This window comes from Xenia sp. Carnegie-2017, unplaced genomic scaffold, assembly GCF_021976095.1.
Source record: "Xenia sp. Carnegie-2017 unplaced genomic scaffold, XeniaSp_v1 HiC_scaffold_16, whole genome shotgun sequence".
NCBI lineage: Eukaryota > Metazoa > Cnidaria > Anthozoa > Malacalcyonacea > Xeniidae > Xenia > Xenia sp. Carnegie-2017.
The window spans coordinates 3352336-3372976 of record NW_025813469.1 but is presented as its reverse complement, the minus strand read 5'-3'; the positions used below and the strand labels follow the sequence as shown (position 1 = coordinate 3372976).

Below are 20641 nucleotides of genomic sequence, written 5' to 3'. Positions count from 1 at the left end.
CTTCAATATTGAGTCATGATCAATATTGACTCACCGATACTTTATTCACATTGTCAGGCATCTTTCATGGGAATCATTTACTGCATCATGCCGGTCGGTAGGTCTTTGAAGGCTCTTTTCATTTCCCTTCAATATAGACTTATGTTCATCCCACTCCTTTATTAGCATTGTTAGATATCTTGCCAGAGCGTTCTTATCATTTACTGCATCATTTCCCTCACAACCGGCATTGAACTTTCATTTCACAGACACGTGGATCCAACAAATATAATGCCAATGCAGGTAAATTAAAGTTACATACATGTATTGTGCACATTTTTAACAAAAAAATAAAAAATGATGAATAGTTAAACAGTTTTTAATCAATGACAAGCAAACTAACAAACAAATATACATATTTTTAGACTGATGTTTTTGACACATTTCTACACGGGACAACACCAACAATGATTGAACACGATACGCAGTCATTTCTATGTGATTGGTATGTACAGATGAGAAACAGCGACGACAATTGTGAACTATGCAATACATCAACATTATAAAAACAAATATTAAAACTATCGTAGAATAAACTAACACATAAAAGTTGACAGTTTTTTCTTTCGCTCGTCGAACAAAATACATAAACGAATAAGACAATACCATTGATTCTGACGATGATGGTGATAACTGTAAAGACCAAGACGATAGCTGCGATTGTAACGGTTCTGATGCTGGTGATGAGGGTGGTGGTAATAATGGTGATAACGACAACAGAGGTGATGACTTTGACGTTGAGAATGATATCGCTGATTGTGGAGAAGTTGATGACGAAGTTGCGACAACAGCAAAGATGTAGACGATAATAACAGTGACTGTGATGAGATTGAAATTGAAGTAGACATGTTAAAAATCACCAAGGGATGAACGTAAAACTTTGGGGGGGGACGGAACGTGAGATGATTTACGTAGGGTGGACATAACCAACGACGATGGAAGAAGAGAAAAACTGACGGACGACCGAGGTAAACGATTTCTTGTGGCTGAAGAAAAGTGGTGTCACAGACGAAAATGAGTTCACAGGCATCAAATATAAATCTTTTTTTCTGGTTGGACACGGATCATACAGCACATTTAACATTGAGAAATTAACAGGACATGACAGAGGGTTAGTAGATATCATGCAGCTTTGTCACACTTTTGTCACGGAGCTCTTACCCGTGCCAGTTAGTTTCCACTCCCCCTGAAGTTGATCGGTGCGCGCGCATGTCAACCGGAAATAGGGTTTAGTAAACATGGCATGGCATTGGACGGCGTGAAAATCGGAAATACGACAAAGCTGGAAGTTGCATGCTATTGACAAAGTAACATTAGATCCGTTTCCTTTTCTCAATCGAAGGTAAAAACGGTAGAAAACGAGGTAATTGCATTTTATAGCTTATACTTTATCGAAAGGTTTACATTCTATCTCTTGAAACAAATGGAATTGAATGTAGACATTGATCTGGCATTAAGAATGAACAAATTGCTTTTGGAGTCCGAAAAGAATGAAATAACTGTACGTCAAAGTTTGTTAGAAAATAAACTTTTAGACTGCTATGCTGAAGAAATTGCTGCAATGATAAACGCTGAAGTAAATAAGAACTGCAATGGATGCATGATCGATCACCCCTCTCAGCGTGAGCATGACTGTCTCATGATGGAGCATGACGAGCGTATGTTGTTGCATTTTGATGATGCCTCGGAAAATGTGTCCGATGAGATTGTGATCAAAGATTTTATGAAGAGCATTGAAGGTGTCGACCCACCCGTTAACGGACTTGAGATACTAAAATACACTTGTAACGACTGGCTTAAAATATTTCTTTCAGATAAAATGAACAAACTTAAAAAACGAGTCATTCAACATTTGTAAATCTTTATTCATGTTGTTACATTAAATCTTTGTTGCATTAAATCTGAACGTCAATCATGATGCCCTCTGTACACAGTTTTCTGAATGAATGAAATAAGAACCACTATATAAAATTGCTGCTTCCGTATGACAGTTTATATATAAACGCACCCATGAATTACAAACTTACATCACAAATTGACGGACAGCGGCATCAACACTTGCGTCCGATACACTACATGAATGAAGACTAAAAATCAATGACATGAAACGCAACCTGAGATTAAAATATCTTTAAAGGCATACAAACCCGCAAATTCTACACTTGAATTTTCCCCGTGACTCCACTAACGGGGACAAATGGACAGTATGTCCACATTTAGCCGTGATGAAAAAATCACGACAGTGATTACATTTTTCTGAAAATGAGGAGATAGATTCTGTTGAAGATAAAAAACATTCTCTAATTTGAAATAAACAGAAAGAGCTCGCACTTACTAATTTCAGGGTATTCTGTCTGCTGCATCGATGCCATTCTGCAAAATTTTCTGATTTGCGTGTCTTGATTTTTTGCAGAGTTTTTATCGTCTTAACACATACAAAACACTTTTAGTATTTCAAGTGGTTGAAGCACAGCATGCGCTTGAGATGTGACCTTCGCTGCCATCTCGCACGTGTAAATTTCAAGTGGTTGAAGTACACAGCGCATGCGTTTGAGATGTGACCTTCGCTGCCATCTCGCGCGTGTAAATTAAAAATTACCATTGAATAGTATGACCTTGAATAATGAGGCGTGGGTAAGATTTGTGCAGAATCGTTAAGACGAAGCTTGCTTTCTGAAATGAAGTGTCACTATCGACTTCCCTCGTTCAAATGCGATGGGGTTTCCTAACTCGTCCCTTAAGAGAATTTCGATGTCCTCAAAAGATTTTGTTTGCACGGGTATGTATTGGATATTAGTGAATGTTCTTGAAACAATGTCTCCATATTTTCCTTGAATGGTAACTGCCTTTAGTAATTTTACATTGACGTCTCCAACAACTTGCGGTTGTACAATGTTGCAATATACATACATCATGACGGATCCGTGCAAATCAGAAGCATAAGGGCTTTCGGTTGTTTTTATAATCTCTACGTCTTTTCCGCCAAAACCGAGTAAGACCGACATTCGTTGATTAAATGATATTCTGTAACCCTGGCTTACATGCACTTTAATTTTTTCCGTTCGAGGGTCAAAGCTCAATTTGATATTGTCTTTTACTTCTCTGTCAAGAGTCTCATTAACTGATTTTACTAGGTCGAAGGCTTTTTCATACAGGCCATAGTCGACAAATACCGGAGTAGGTAGACCTGTTTTGTGAGTTACATATATATGTGTATCCAAACCTTTTTTCAACGTGTACCATGTATGAGGATATGTAATTGAATACAATCCTACCTCCCAATTACCATTTAAATTCACAACGTGAGGTAATTTTACGCGATAACCCGAAATCTTATTCTCAGGAAATACAGAGAGAGATGCGTTACTAGGTAATGTCAGATAGAAGTGTGTCCCGCTCATCTTTAAGGTATAATGTGAAATGAAAAAAATCATGAAAACGGTTACGTTTTATATATGTATTTCCGATGCTGGTACCCATGAATTAAATTTGTTAGGGTAACCTGACCACTTTACAAAATATTGTACATTGCCCCCTCTACCACGTTTCTTAAGTATTTTTTCAATCTCATAAACATCGTCTTTCTTGATGACTTTTTGAAGTTCTTTTTCATAAAATGTTCCTTGAAGTTCGTCCCCTTCATGATCTTTCAGTCTGTATACAGGAGGATTGCGCGGTATTTTTTGACTTACAGTGAAAATTTCTTTTGAAAAATTCGGTAAATACCCCTTCTCAAACCTTCGTTTTATTTTACTTATTCGTACTTGGTCACCTATATCAAACTTATATTTTACATGTGTATGTTTATTTAATTTGCTATGACCATATAAATTTTGACGAATTCTATCTTCATTTTCACTTGTAACGTTGATCGGTTTTTCCTTAATGCTGCGATGCATGCTATGATTATAAGAATACAGTAGATCAGGAAGCATGTCAATGTATCTCATGGTTTTGTTTGCTGTGAAGTAGCGCCACATTTTAGTTTTCAGTGTACGTATCAAACGTTCAACGATGGATGCCTTCGTCTCGTTAAATGTATTAAACAAGGTAACGTTTTCTTCTTCCAAAAGTTTCTTAAAGTCTCGATTAAAAAACTCCGAGCCTTGATCCGTTTGAATGTGTGTTGGTTTACGTCCTGATGACAAAATCTTTTTAAAAGCTTCTACCAGTGACGATCCTGTTTTCTTTTTTAATGGAACAGCCCATGCATATTTGGAAAAAACATCAATACAGATAAGAAGATAGCGATAACCATCGTTATACTTTTGCAAAGATTGCATGTCTGCAAGATCCAATTGCCACTGGTCGTCAATACCACTCACTACGACACGATTTCTTTCAAACTTTCTTCGAATAGGTTTATGCAAAGAGTATGCGTCTTGTTGCATGAGCCATTCTTTAATTCTTTCACGACTAATGTCATATATTCCTTCTGCCTTTACATCGCGGTACAAACGTTCAACACCTCCGTAGCTTCCTGGGCGTTTTGGATTGAAGTATACACCGGCTAAGTACTGGTCAACGTTACTCATGACAATGTTCTCGTGATAATAATTTTGCAATTAAATGTCAATTTCTTTTAACTACTCATTATCGACGGGTTCAATGTTTTCAGTTACAGGTAGTGTTTCTTCCATCGCATTATCTGTTGGAAGTTTAATTGTGGCGGGTCCGTAATTTTTAACAGTTTTACTTGTGTATCCTGCTTGCAAATGACCCTCAAGATTGAGTTCGTTGCGTCCGAAACTTATACCCAAGCGAAACATTTTCTGACGATTATGATTTTTATCCCTTTTTGCATTTCTATTTTCACGTTTGCTGCTACCGATCCCCATTTTCACAATGACATGGTCATAAAACAACTGAAGACAAAATGCAATAACATTGAAATTTATATTTTATTTTTTTGTCAAAGCAATTACATAGTTGACCTGTATTTCAATTTACAACTACAATCAGCATAGTCAAAGAGATGTTGATAAAAAGGAGGACGTTTTGTCTCCGTGTACATTAACATTAGTTCTACCCAAGTAACACTAAACAGTTTGTCAAAATATGTCTTGTGAGAGTTCGAAGGTCCACTGTACTTTAGAAACTTAAAGGCTTCACATATTCCATTCCAAACATGTTCGCGATTGATTGTTTCGACTGCACGAGCTGCAAAATTGAACCACCGATCTTCCTCAGCCATCATTTCTAAAACGTTTTAATACTCCGTCCAAGGGTCTGCTTTACTTTCATCCTTTTCAGCTCTTCGTAGCTCTTGAATCTTTTTACTTATAAAATCGACGAAAATCAAATTGATAAGATCGCTGTGACTAACTTCTTCAAACTCAACAGTGTCTGCATATATCTGATTAAACATGTGTGCCATATTTTTTGTCTTTTTTCAAAACGTCCAAAAGCAATGCAATAATAAACAACGCAAATAACATTTTTTAAGACGATAGTTCGACTATATAGTTTGAAGAATGAATACACAATGACATAAATCCGGTTTATTGACCAATAAAACATAAGGCGGATCTAATGTTACTTTGTCAATAGCATGCAACTTCCAGCTTTGTCGTATTTCCGATTTTCACGCCGTCCAATGCCATGCCATGTTTATTAAACCCTATTTCCGGTTGACATGCGCGCGCACCGATCAACTTCAAGGGGACTGGAAACTAACTGGCACGGGTAAGAGCTCCGTGACAAAAGTGTGACAAAGCTGCATGATATCTACTAGGGTTTTTGCGTAAATCAATGCACATAAGTCTCTGGTACGCACGAATAACATCCAGTTCATTAGCAGCTTTAATATTGTTTTGTCTGAACGACAAAATCCTTGTCCGCGTATCTTTTGCTTTTCTGACAGGAACATGTTTCAAGTTCATGTTAGAACAATGGCCAGGTACATGCCAGGTAGTATGTCTAAGTCACTTTATAATTTGAGGAATGATATATCCCCTTCATTGAATTTAAGTGCAGCCAAGTAGCTTGAAAGTGCTACAATTTCCTGTTCCACGTATGTGGACATTGGACATCTTTCCCATGTTACCCGTTCAGACACTCATTCACATTTTGCTTCAAACCGTGTGTACACATTTCCAACAAGGCCATATTTTCGAATGATGAAAAGGTATCGATATACTTTGATGATGCAGTATCAGAAATTGATAAGGAAGAAGTCATGAAATCCTTCTTTGATAGTTTACAAGACATTACTCCGATAGTAAATGGGCTAGAAATTATCAAGTACACTTGCAATGATTGGAGAAAAATATTTTTGACCGAAAAAAAGAACAAATTAGAACATGAGACGTTGATATTCTTAAATACATTTTATTGACATATAATATTTTTAATTAAAAAAACTAGCAATGACCACTCTGAAATAAAAAGAAATCAATCTTACTGACTGTTATTATGTATCAATTTTCAAAAGATAAAGAATTATAAAAATACATACTGAAAAAATCTTCTAAGAAGCGATCAACTTCTTCGTCAAAACATCTAGAGTATAAAGCAATGGACATTACATAAAAAAACGACTACAACATATAGCAAGCATATAAATTATTTGACTTACAAGCAAATAGGACATTTGAATGGCAAGCATTCAATCAGTCTTTCCTTCACCTCAGAGAGGTGGACTTTGTGCCCACAGCTTGGTGGGCAAATCACCCATAAGTGACAGTGTTCACACTGGCCTAAAACAATGAACAAAATCACAACTTAAATTTTCTAAAGTCATATCTAACATTGAAATTGTATTCCAATTCAACTTACTCAAAATCGGTCTAATGGTGTTTTGTGTAGCCATTGTAGCTGTTGGTTTTCTTTGCTGATGCCTTCGCCGTTTACTGATGACTTTGCCTGAGACTTTGACGTGAGTGCTTTTACATAAACAATAAACATACCAAATTGATTTCGAAATTTCTTATATTAATTATTTTGAAAAAACTATCACCACGCAGATTTTGTTTATGCGTTTTTTTTTTCACCCAGCGCGTAAGGCAATCGTTAAACTACTTTTCTTACATTAGCAGTTACCAGTGAAATTAATTGGCGTTCTTGAGATTGGTTTCTTTACGCAATAAGTACTGAATTTAGTACTTTTATTTTATGCTTGTACTGTTTTTATTTTTCCATAAAGGTTTAACACACATATGATTTGGTTTATGTAAACTGCCAGTGAAAATAATTGGCGTTCTTGAAATTGGTTTCTTTACGCAATAAGTACTGAATTTAGTACTTTTATTTTATGCTTCTACTGTTTTTATTTTTCCATAAAGGTTTAACACACATATGATTTGGTGTATGTAAACTGTAAGAATGATTTCATAAGAAAAATACTGATTACGTTCCATTTCATATACAGCGATCTTGTACATTGTTTTATCCCCGGTTAAATGTTTTAAATGTAAATGAATGTAAAATTTTAAAGCGACTATGAGGAAAGACTTGTTAAATTGTACAAGAAATTTGCTTTATTTAACAAAGTAGGTATGGTCTTCTCTATCGTCTTGACTCTGCAGCGTCGTGATTCACTCGATGCCGTACTTGCTGATGTGTTCGCGAGTTCCTCAGTTCTCCTATTCGACTCTAACACGCTCAGTGCTTCGTTGATTTCGGCCAACGCATCCCAGACTTCGCAGCTGTATTCCGATGACCCGTCAATATCTGCCTCAATATCTTCATCTTTTTCCAGTAGTCCCTGAATCTCCTCATCTCACTTCGAAATGGTCTCTAACTTTTGTACCAGTACGAGTCGCATTTGTTCCAACTCTACCTTTCTTACTGGTAGATCCCCGTTCACCATACCTCGAACCTTAATTTGTTCGTTAATTTGATTCTCCATTACACCTCTACGAGGATCGTAAATAAAAGAATCGAATTTGAACTCTGGCATAAATCTCGCTGCATACGATAGAAACTTACTCACATCTCTTATCCCTAAATTTTGTATCATGCGTTGCAATTCCCCTGGATTTTTATTAGCAACATGCACCCACCAGTCATCTTCTCCATACTTACTATCACCACCACCTCTTTTACGCTTACAGCCGTCATCTCGCCTCACAATACGTTCCTCCATCCCTTTCTTTACGTCTTGCTTATTAGCGTGTGGCAGCCGCTCGGATATCTGATCATCACCAAAAATCGAAGTAATGTAACACGTCCTTCACATTGTATTTACGACTCTATACTTTGAGGTTTGATAATCTGCTGACTCGACCAAGCAATTTCTTTTTCTTTCTTCATTTTACTCCATACTCTGTTAGTGTTTGAATCAGTGAACTTGCCGTCGCTGTAATACACCAACATATGGAAATGATCTTTAGCTTTATTGGCAAATAGATTTTGACAAACAGCTTTTTCGTGCTTCATCACCACCACCATTTGTACACTCGCAGTACCCTTTCGCACGAGTACCATAAACTGGTTGAATGCTTGCACCATTTTCTCGGACTCTTCGAAAACGAATCCATGCACTTTACAATCGTCTAATTTAAACCGCCGACGATTTCTTATGAATGCAGGCTGTTTTACGCATTGAATTCCATCCCAATTTGCTTCATGACCTCGTCCGTCTGAAAATGAGGAGATGCCTTGAAAAGCGTGTCTAAGGAGACTGTTATGAAAGATTTTATGAAAAGCATTGAAGATGTCGACCCACACGTTAACAGACTTGAGATACTAAAATATACTTGTAAAGATTGGCTTAAAATATTTGTTTCAGATAAAATAAACAAACTTAAAAAACGAGTCATTCAACATTTGTAAATTTTTATTGATATTGTTACATTAAATCTTCGTTGTCAATGTTGAACGTCAAACATGATGCCCTCTGTACACAGTTTTCTGAATGAATGAAATAAGAACCACTATATAAAATTGCTGCTTCCGTATGACAGTTTATACCTCAAACATATATATATATTTAATCTTTATATAATAGCACACAGTAAGGTATAAACACACCCATGAATTACAAACTTACATCAAAAATCGGCGAACAGCTACATAGACACCTGCGTCCGATACACTACATGAATGAAGAGTAAAAATCAATGACATGAAACGCAACCTGAGATTAAAATATCTTTAAAGGCATACAAACCCGCAAATTTTGCATTGGAATTTTCCCCGTGACTCCATCAACGGGGACAGATGGACAGTATGACCACATTTTGCTGGCGTGTAAAAGTCACGACAGCGATTACATTTTTCTTAAAATGAGGAGATAGATTCTGTTGAAGATAGAAAACATTCGCTAATTTGAAATAAACAGAAAGAACTCGCACTTACTAATTTCGGGGTATTCGCTTGATGTTGGCTGCGACGATGCCATTCTTCCAGACTTTACGACTTGCGTGTCTTGATTTTTTGCAGAGTTTTTATCGTCATAACACATACAAAACACTTTTAGTGTTTCAAGTGGTTGAAGTACACAGCGCATGCGTTGTGAAAAGAAAATTACCATTGAACAGTGTGCCTTGAATATTGTGTTGTGGTTTCATCTGGTCTTTTCCCCCAAAAGCTTTATGAATGTTTAAAAGTGTAGTTTTTGTGGCCAAATCCTTTAAAGATTCCATACCGCTTGGAAACTTGTACCTGCAAGTGTATGAATGCGTATGTGCAATTCGAAAGGCCGAAAGCTCATGATTTCTCTCCTTTTAAAGTATCGGACACTTGATGAATTGAAATTTGCATAAGATTAAATTCTATTCAGACCACGTGTAAGTTGGGACGCGTTTATTGTGTGGTTTCCACGCAAAAAAAACGTATGCTTTTGATGGTTCGGTTTTTGGCAGTTTTTCATAAAGCTGAACAAGTTATAATTTTACGACATTCTATATTTTTTAGAGTTTAGACGATGGTCCATAACGGCTATTTTGCATATGGATTAATCATACCATACAGAAACGATTGGAACTTATCCAAATACTTTCATTTAATGGCATGTTAATTGAAACACTGTATGTATACCTTCCGACGATTGTCTATGATGTGCAATGATTGGAGAAAAATATTTTTTGCAGAAAAAAGAACAAATTAGAACATGAGACGTTGATATTCTTAAATACATTTTATTGAAATAAACATTTTATTTAAAGAAACTAGCAATGACCACTCTGAAATAAAAAGAAATCTTACTGACTGTTATACTGTATCAATTTTCAAAAGATAAAGAATTATAAAAATACATACTGAAAAAATCTCCTAAGAAGCGATCTACTTCTTCGTCAAAACATCTAGAGTATAAAGCAATGGACATTACATAAAAAAAACGACTACAACATATAGCAAGCATATAAATTATTTGACTTACAAGCAAATAGGACATTTGAATGGCAAGCATTCATTCAGTCTTTCCTTCACCTCAGAGAGGTGGACTTTTTATGCCCACAGCTTGGTGGGCAAATCACCCATAAGTGACAGTGTTCACACTGGCCTAAAACAATGAACAAAATCACAACTTAAATTTTCTAAAGTCATATCTAACATTGAAATTGTATTCCAATTCAACTTACTCAAAATCGGTCTAATGGTGTTTTGTGTAGCCATTTTAGCTGTTGGTTTTCTTTGCTGATGCCTTCGCCGTTTACTGATGACTTTGCCTGAGACTTTGACGTGAGTGCTTTTACATAAACAATAAACATACCAAATTTATTTCGAAATTTCTTATATTAATTATTTTGAAAAAACTATCACCACGCAGATTTTGTTTATGCGTTTTTTTTTTCACCCAGCGCGTAAGGCAATCGTTAAACTACTTTTCTTACATTAGCAGTTTCCAGTGAAATTAATTGGCGTTCTTGAGATTGGTTTCTTTACGCAATAAGTACTGAATTTATTACTTTTATTTTATGCTTGTACTGTTTTTATTTTTCCATAAAGGTTTAACACACATATGATTTGGTGTATGTAAACTGCCAGTGAAATTAATTGGCGTTCTTGAAATTGGTTTCTTTACGCAATAAGTACTGAATTTAGTACTTTTATTTTATGCCTCTAGTGTTTTTATTTTTCCATAAAGGTTTAACACACATATGATTTGGTGTATGTAAACTGTAAGAATGATTTCATAAGAAAAATACTGATTACGTTCCATTTCATATACAGCGATCTTGTACATTGTTTTATCCCCGGTTAAATGTTTTAAATGTAAATGAATGTAAAATTTTAAAGCGACTATGAGGAAAGACTTGTTAAATTGTACAAGAAATTTGCTTTTGTTAACAAAGTAGGTATCGTCTTCTGTCTTCAGCACTTTCCGTCGATCCCGAACGTTTAGCTTTATCTTTAAATGCTAAAGCCTACATCAACGTGCCATTATCCATGCGAAAAAATTTCATAAATTGAAGATTGTCCTAATGTTATCACACCCATACTCAAAAGAAATCGAAGAAAAGTGTTCTTGATCCTGCAAAACTAATTCTCGCTACATATCCGGCAATTTTTGTGTTGTTTTTTTGATGATACTAAAATGAGTAGCGCAGCAACTTAAGCTAAGTTCTAAAATAATAATGTGACCCGATTTTGCCAAAACTTTAAAAAAATAATTTGTGCATTTACTTTCGAATCTTACCCTGCTTCAATCCAGCAGGTTACCTAAGGACCGAAATACTTTTCGAACATTTGCGTTTCGAATTTTGTGAAATGTTATAGAAGTCTCTTGTGTTCGAAGAAATCACACTGTAAGAAATGTGAAAACCATGTTGCATAAATAGTTACAGCTACTTCCACATCAATTTAAGTTTCTTGCTAAAGTTATGGATATTAAAACACAACAACAAACCATATAGGCACGTGCATCTAAAATGTACGTAAATTTTATTTAGTGTATAGTTATAGTTAACCGGGCCGTTGCGAAGGACAGGGTGTGCGGGCGTGTGACACACTCAAGTAATATTTTCGTTGAAACATGTACGTAAGCGTGAAAAAAAACTAAATCTTATTTGTGTTGAATAACCATGTGGGTTTTGTTCTTTTCAGAAGACCACGCCGTATAAGCACACCCATTTTCGAAAACTTTGATTTTCAACTCTTCGACACGGCCTTTGGTTAAGTCATACTCAAGCGCTTTCGTATTTCATAATTAATCTAAACTTTGGTTTCTCAATCCCAGGCTTTATATCGAAAACAAAATGCCTTTGTTTCTTTCTTTCGCTTATTTTTTATTTGAAATCAGAGTTATTACTGTTTAGTTAAAGTGTGTGTTTTATTGTTTTCATTTTGTTTTGAAATTTCATGTTTCATATAAATAATATGTGTTTGTCTATAGTGTTATTAGATATTGTAAATGTAAATGTCATCATCTCTTACACTTGCATTGAAAGTTTCCAATAATGGGAAAGTGTAAATTTTCAATCTTTATTTTGTCTTGCTTTTTTTGTAAAAATAGGCTGCCAGCGTGGATTCGATAAGCTGCGTGATTTTACCCCTTTCGGCATTTGCTTTGTTGTACGACATTGATAAAGTAGGTCAGGTTAATATTTTTGTCAGGTAAAGTAATCAGTGTAATGGACGGTTAACCCCTTCAACAAATAAAAATGTTTTAGACAGTTGATACCGAAGCGAATCCACGTTTGAAGTCCAGCATTGTAACACTGTAGATAAAGTACTGTTTTTCAAAAAATATATGTTTACAAAAATACATTTCATTGCTTGACTTGGATCGTGATCCAGCACTCTTTTCCTTAACATTTTGTCTTATGATGATTTTGATCATACACATGCAGCAACTAGTTATTGTTCGGAATTTGACATTTATCTGTTCTCATTGGATTACGCTCTCACACAACATTGACGAGCTACATACGATGGCCTTATTCATCTATAGAATGAATGGCACTATTTGTCACTATCACGACATACAACGACCCTTTTCATGCTATCGTATGGCACGAACAACGGCCTATATATGACTAGGCGTCGACTTGATTTATTAAATCAGTGGAACTTTGGGATAGTTGTTCAAATGTGTTCAATTTTCTTGAACAAATTCAAACAAATTGAATGTATCTTATGGAAAACGAAGACCTCGGTTAACTTTCAACTCATACGTTCAATTTTTTTTCAATGTAATCTCCACATTTTTTATGATGAATAACTAGCTTCAAAAGAGCAAGGTTATCTTTATGTGTTTTTGTACCATAACTTGCGTTCATGACAATGTTAATCTAAGCTATCCGCGTTTGTGTCTTTGTCAGTCTACTATTATATTTGCTTTGGTATGTTTTTGGTAATTCCTGTCATTCCATTTACTTTTTTTCTTTTTCGTTTTGATGCACAAGCTTTGATATTTGTTTGTTTCTCTCTAATAATCCACAAATATCAAAAAGATGAATGTGTGTATATAATTCTTTGCTTTGTTGTGATACTTACTTGTTCTTTGCTTTTCTTTTTGATTCATAGAGCAAAAATGAAACAAACTGTATCATTTTTTTCATCCTTTTAATTTGTTCTTTAGCCTTTTCCTTTAGATGCAGAGTAAGTGGTATGTGTTTGTTTGTAATATCACCTTTGTAGTAACAATATGAGAGTTATATTGTTTAAGGAAGGTGTTGTTCATCACGAGAGAGTTATGAGAAAGTTACATTGTAAAAGGTAACAAGTAAAAAGAGTTGGCTTAATTATAATTCAAGAAGGCAGAAGTTATTCGAACCTTTGTAGTATCCTTGGATGTTCTAGTTTGTTCTATGAGATAAACAAAAAGATAAAATTCGAAGCAAAAAAACCCCGTTTTCGGTCCATGCTTGCCGATACCCTCTTAAGCGTAAGGCACTAGAACGCCGCATGTTAACGTTTCGGTAGGAGATTTTAGCCCCTCCACGCTATCCTACTTGGGACATGCCAATAGCAAGCTTCCGCCCATCAGACCCCGAGATCACCTGCGATCGGCTTAGCTCGGGGTACGCAGGGAGAGTGCAGTCGCCACCGAAGTGTGGGCTACTAAGCCCTAAGCATACCTTATCGCACCCAGCTTCCACTGCTAGTTGGCATCTACTATGAGAAGTTTTAGCTTTATATATATATACATAAATTCAAAGGCTTACAAAAGTTGTCGTATAATTGACATCAATACTGCGCATGCCCAGATGATTTCTTTGATAATTTGCGACTAAATGAGTTAATTGCCACAAATGTAAGTGCAAGTACATATAGTAAGTCGTTGCCATGACTATGAACAATTAGTCGAGTAGACTGCTCGTGCGCATGCGCAGATAATTTTTCTATTAAATTGTTATTTACTTCAAAATAGATTCTGGTAGATACAGTTGGTCGTTGCCGTGACCACGAACTGGGCAGGCGGTCAAAGCGACTAAACATGCTCAAGATGACTGCGCATGCGCAGATAAATTGTCTGAAATTTTTTTACTGAGCGAGCTAATTACTCCATAATCGGTACTAGTACATACAGTTGGTGGTTTCCATGACGATGAACTTGGCGAGTTGGTGGAGTTGACTAGGCATGCCCAGATTTGTTCTCAATTAATTTGTGACGGAGCGAGCTCTGAAATTGGTGCTTGTATATACGCTTCGCAAATTTTCAATCATATACTTTTGGCATGCTCTTTGCCTTTTTAAGCTTGTTTTGACAAATGCATATCAAACTCATCACTTTTTTACGCCACTCGTGACAATGTTAGAGATGTTTTTATTATTCTCTATAAGTTTGTATCTGCATATTTTGTGCATAAGCAATGCTCTAATATCTATGGCAGATTTATAATTCGTGGATTGAGGTAGAAGAAATACTTGACAATGAAACTTCCAACAGTGAAACAAAATCAAGCATGAAAGTGGAAAAACAAAGACGCCAGGTTGAAGATAGCTTTATGAAATTGAGCATAGTTGAAGCACCTAGCGTACGCTCGAGACTTTTGGATGAGGACTCGTGGACCAATGAAAACACGAATGATTGCAAGCATTTTGACGACGATAAAAGCTCTAGCGAGGACGAGGTTCCAATACAAAAACAATCGATGGCGGATCAATCTTTGCTGTAAAGAAATCCCGCAAACACAACGCTTACAAAGCAAAATGAAATTTTAGTAAAAGTTATGCTACATTACTTACGCGTACAATTTACATACATGTCGAGCGAGCATGCATCGCCGCATCCGAGCATGTATACCGAATCTTATGACTGTTTAGTTGGTTGATTAAGTTTAATTTTTCCTTTTAATCAAGTTCTCTATAATTGTCAATTAATGTTATTTATTTAAGCTGGGTTGGATGACAATTCAAATATTCAAATTAATGTACATACTTTTTGTTTTAACATACAGATATTTTTGCACATGATGGTATGCATATTATTTTTTAATCTTTCTGATTTCAGGACAATCTGAATTTCAGCCGGCCATGGGAGAAAGGGCACCGCGCTGAAAATATTTCACGGGCCCCACGAAAGGTTAATCAGCACTGAATGGGAGTTTTGAGTGCGCACCCGAGGTATAGGATGCGCTATTTTGAGAAAACAATTCTTTTTATGCGCGCACATATCGAATCTCGGGTGCGCAGTTTACAAACTTTCTAGTTTGGTGAATGAATATGCCTCTATATTACCAATCTTTGTATCACACCATATGCTCTCCAAGATCTATTGAACTTTTGTTTACTCGTCATTGTGTGCGCGGCGAAAGAAAAAGGAATGATATATAATAGACTGTTGTTAAATATTTCAATGATAGGTGAGTGAAAACTTACCTTTAAAATCTTTCCCACTGGGTTTGTATAAACGATTATTATTTAGTCTTTTCATAATCAAAATGGATGCAATAACCATTAAACACAAGAGCGCTAATACAACCAAGTATTTTCTCATTGTTTATACGCAATAAGACTAATGTCTTTGACACTCTAACTCAATCGTCGCGCCACATATCTACAGTGTCCTCTCATTATGGTACGGTACGGATTGATTGTAAATTACTGAAGTCGTTGCTCGTGATTCAAAACTTTGTTATGATCGTATTAATTCACGACATTCTACACTGAATGTAACGATGTTTGAACCATAGTGCATACCTTATTTCCTTTTTTTAACCCCCCGGTGATTTACCTTTATACTATTTTGAGAGGAGGAGACTGGATGCTAAATACGTATTCAAGCAAATTTGCTTGCGTAATACTAATCACGTAGCACATGCTTCAAAATTTGATTTCTATTCATTAAAATACCCAATCCAGTAAGTGCATAACTCCATTTTGAAAAAAGCACATGAATAGAATTTTGTTTGAAATTTTGACACAAAGCAAGTTACTATTTTCATTTTTACGCTTGTTATTCTATTATTCTGTATTATTTTTATTACTTTCAGGTAAATATTTATTTGACAGAGAGACAGAGAAGTGGTTGAGTGTTATATTTGAAACGTTTCAAGTGGAACTGACGTTAGGTACTAAATGATTGAAATGATAATGGCGGAAATGAATATAAAAAAAGGTAGACAAAAAAAATAGAAAAACGCAAAGGCAGACACAAGAGTAGAGATAAAGGTGGACATAAAGGTGGCCATAAAGGTGGCCATAAAGGTAGACATTAAGGTAAACATAAAGGTAGACATAAATGTGGACATAAAGGTGGACATAAAGATAAAAATAAAGGTAGACATAAAGGTGGACATAAAGATAGACATAAAGGAAGAGATAAAGGTAGACTTATAGTAAACATAAAGGTAGACAAAAAGGTAGACATAAAGGTAGACATTAAGGTATACTGTATGTTTTGCAATCAAGAAGTAAACAATTGTGTTAGACAAAAAACGACCATATCAAAACAGAAAAAGTTTACCGTTATGTCTATCTATGTGTCTATGTTAATGTCTACCTTTCTGTCTATCGTTATGTCTACCGTTACGTCTACCATAGTATATACCTTTGTGTCTATTACGAAAAGAAGGACATTACCGTTGTGGACAACGGGAAAATCGTTGGTGAGAAGGGAATTGAACTAAATCTGGATGAAGTACAAGATGTTTGAGAATGGGAAAATGAAGATGACGGAGTCCTTAGAAGAAAGGTTAGTTCAAATTTGTTATGAAAAATAATTAGCAATTGTTAGAATTCATCATTCATGACGATAGGAATGATCCCTAATTTTCAATGAAGTGAATAACGAAGAGAAAAGATTTTATCAAAAAACAAAAGTTTAATCTATGTTTAGCCTTAAATCTATCATTGAATGCCTGATATCCTAAAGGAAAAAAGAGTATCGTGAAAAAGATGAATTATTGTATTACAAGATGTCAAGCTTTCCTAAATTCTTTATAAACAGTTCGTGTTTTAACATTATAATGTATATAAAAAATCCCCACTGTCATTTTAAAATTCATTGACTATCTTCTTATATATAGTCGCCACTTGATGTGTAAGGACCAATAATAAATGGTGGAGTTAATGTATTGCTATATATAACGTGGTCTTGATGATTATAAATATTAGATTGTGCACGTATTGGACATATAAAGGTTCGTTTATGTTTTACTATGTGATCACGTGGCTATTTATTGCGTCATGGAGAAAATTGATTTTGTCTCTTCTAAGCTAACGATAATTTTACAAGTGTGTTTGTAGTTCTAAGATATAAGACATCACAAAACATAATTAAATAAACGACGCTTACAAGTTAGTTACTATTATTAAAGTTGCGTGTTCGTTTGCTTTGCAGGTGGAAGTTTATAATTTATTATTGTATGGTTTTTCGTTTGATAAAATACTATTCTTACATGCAAGGCACTTTAACAACTTTGTGCAATAAGGCCATGGCTGTATTGCATTTTAGATGTATGGACCGAAAAACTGAAACAGTTTAACTTCGTTTGGAAGAAAAGAAATGCACGACAAAATTAAATAATGTAATCATGTAATCCATTACAATTGTACTTCATTAATTTTTTATATCGATCAATGTAATCGTATAATCGATTAGAAGGCAATTAAGTAAAAAAATTGTTATTTCAAACCAGACAAACTTCTCCTTTCTTTTTCTCTTACTAAACAACTCACTTGCTTTCTTATTATTCCTTGCTCAACATTCCACTTAGTTGATCTTGACATTATTTAATCTAAACAAATTAATCTTCAACCTACTTGCTCATCCCCAAATTAATCCTTGGGACGATTCTTACTCACTCACCAATGAAATGAACGTACCATCACAATGTTAATCCACTGCGCGCTTGACCACTCAAGAGTCATTGAGTACTATCAATTTCTTACACGACCTAATAATCAATTACATTGTAATCGATTACACGATTACATTAAACAATTTAAACATTTTCAAATGTCGTTCATGTCGTCTGCATTGAAAAAAATACATTTTAATGTGTCGTATATGTCGTCTTCTATGAGAAAAACAAATTTTCGTTCACGTTTGAAAGGAGTCTGAGTTTCACACTAAATTGGTTTTACAGTGTGCAAGTTGGTGCAAATACGTCATGACAACCAAGTCGGACAATTTTGACAAAGATTTTCCTCATGTACTATGCAAATGTTATCCAATACAACGAATATTTTATTATTCTTCGCTCCCAGGGGAGTGGTTGCACACCATCTATAATATGGCTAAATCAAATAAGTACAGTTTTCAAGATAGCTTACTCATCGCACTATATGCAATACATATTTTACCATGAAGAAACAAGAGGAATAAAGTATGTCCAATGGCATCCATTGACATGTGGTGAATTTGGGACATGACGCGCATGTCCTTAATCAATTTTTTCTATTCAAGTGTATCGTAAAAAGACTATTTTCAAAGATATTTTTTCCTTACCTTTCCCGTTTTTTTCCTTACCTTTTCCTCGATTTAAATGATTGTCTTTTCGGCTTGTAATCGATCGGATTTAATGTAATCAAAGTAATCGTAGGTAGTCAATGTTATCAAAATATTGGAAAGCAATCAATGTAATCAAAGTAATCGAAGGTAGTCAATTCACGCATTGCCATGTGATAAATCAGGGCAGCGACGAACATGCCTTTGGTCATATTTTTCCGATGTAATGGCGTGGAGATCATTTGGCTTTATGTTTGTACTAACTGAACTATTTTTTATCATCACACACACCAACCATACTTTTTTTCACCGTCGATGTTTGTTGCACACAGGCAAAAGTTTAATAATTCAAAACAAGGTTAAAGAAACCTATGAAATGAGGTCTAAGTGTCGCATTCCATTGGCGAAAAACTAACAATAGAATTGACATTTGTACAACTTGTGTTAACTTGTAATCAGCCCATACATTCCTCTTGATATTCACGGCACTCGTTCATTGCAAGTCGTATGCTCACCACACCAAGCCCAACAACAACCGACTGACCCTCGAAGGATTCGAACGCCACATCACAACCTGAGAAACCTCACTCTACACACTCGACCAGTGAGTGCGTTGGAAACAGATGGAAAATTTAGTCTATTTACGACTATAGATCCTTGAAGTTTAATAAAAAAAATTATTTCGTAAAGTAACAATCAAGAAAACAAACCACACATTTGTAGCATCGACTTTCAAACATCAACATTTTCACAACAACACTAGAGATAAATCAAAAAGCATTTCGTTGTAGGACACAGTCATTTAGTGTCAGACTGGTGACACGACAGCAATACATTAATATAGTTTCTAACCATGGGATCTATTGTCTCGTTAGACGTCGAAGAAAGTATGTCTGCATAATTTTGTTCTCTGTGCAATATTTCACCAAGGTTAGCCGGTACAAATTTGTTTCAGGAGCTGCACAATACCTGTTGAGAATACAATATATCACTCAAAACTGGATGTAGATGGAAACTGTAAATTTTCGACATTATTTCAAAGCAATTCACCGAATAGACGTTGACCAATTTGGCATTTTGGGCAGATATGGTCAAGCACACAAACGATTACATTTCTCTTTTTTTCGACGGCATAATTTACGGTAGTCTTTATCCACTGTACTCCACCATGGCTTCTCGATATTCATTTATTATATTCATATTCTTCTCTAAATACTGTCCTTGTGGAGCAAATTAAACTGTTCTTTGAGAATACTTTGTACAGTCATGATGGTGTTTTACAGTAACTGGTCGATGTGATAACTTCAACATAAACAGCATGCCTTTTATATGCTTGAATATGGTGCGGTATATCCAGTGACAAATAGCTTCATTGGTGGACGTCGTTGTAGCTCTGCATTGATAGCTTGCAGTGTAAAGTAGAGTTTCGTTGAGAATCACTTCCAAACTTGACATAATAGTCGTTCTACAAGCGGTTTCTCGTAAATATCGGTAAATATTTCAGCTTGATCACGACTGCTTCATCTCCAAAATTATCGTTTCAAAGTAATGTTAAAGCGCCATTCAATTTTTCCCTTTCTTCTTGTGTGTTTCTATTTCTCACTTTTTCAGCCATTGCAATTGCTGCTCTTCTGTTAATTCATAAATCTGAATTCAGTGGTACTTTTATAGTTTTTGTTGTTAATTATTTAGACATAACCCAACACATAAGTTCATGGCATAAGAGATATCTTGAAAACTGTACTTCTTTTGATTTAGCCATATTATAGATGGTGTGCAACCACTCCCCTGGGAGCGAAAGAACAATAAAATATTCGT

General features: G+C 35.3%; 2 long non-coding RNA genes across 2 annotated transcripts; one reads left to right on the top strand and one right to left on the bottom strand.

Moving 5' to 3' along the window:
- Positions 1 to 1960: 1960 nt before the first annotated feature.
- LOC124437663 lies at positions 1961 to 2276 on the bottom strand. Its single transcript, XR_006945795.1, has 3 exons — positions 2187 to 2276; positions 2067 to 2111; positions 1961 to 1977 (listed from the first exon to the last, which is right to left on the bottom strand). It is a non-coding gene; the product is annotated as an uncharacterized LOC124437663 (long non-coding RNA).
- A 3499-nt stretch (positions 2277 to 5775) lies between these two features.
- Positions 5776 to 12691, top strand: LOC124437662. The gene is made up of 2 exons (XR_006945794.1): positions 5776 to 7183; positions 7323 to 12691. It is a non-coding gene; the product is annotated as an uncharacterized LOC124437662 (long non-coding RNA).
- Positions 12692 to 20641: the final 7950 nt, after the last annotated feature.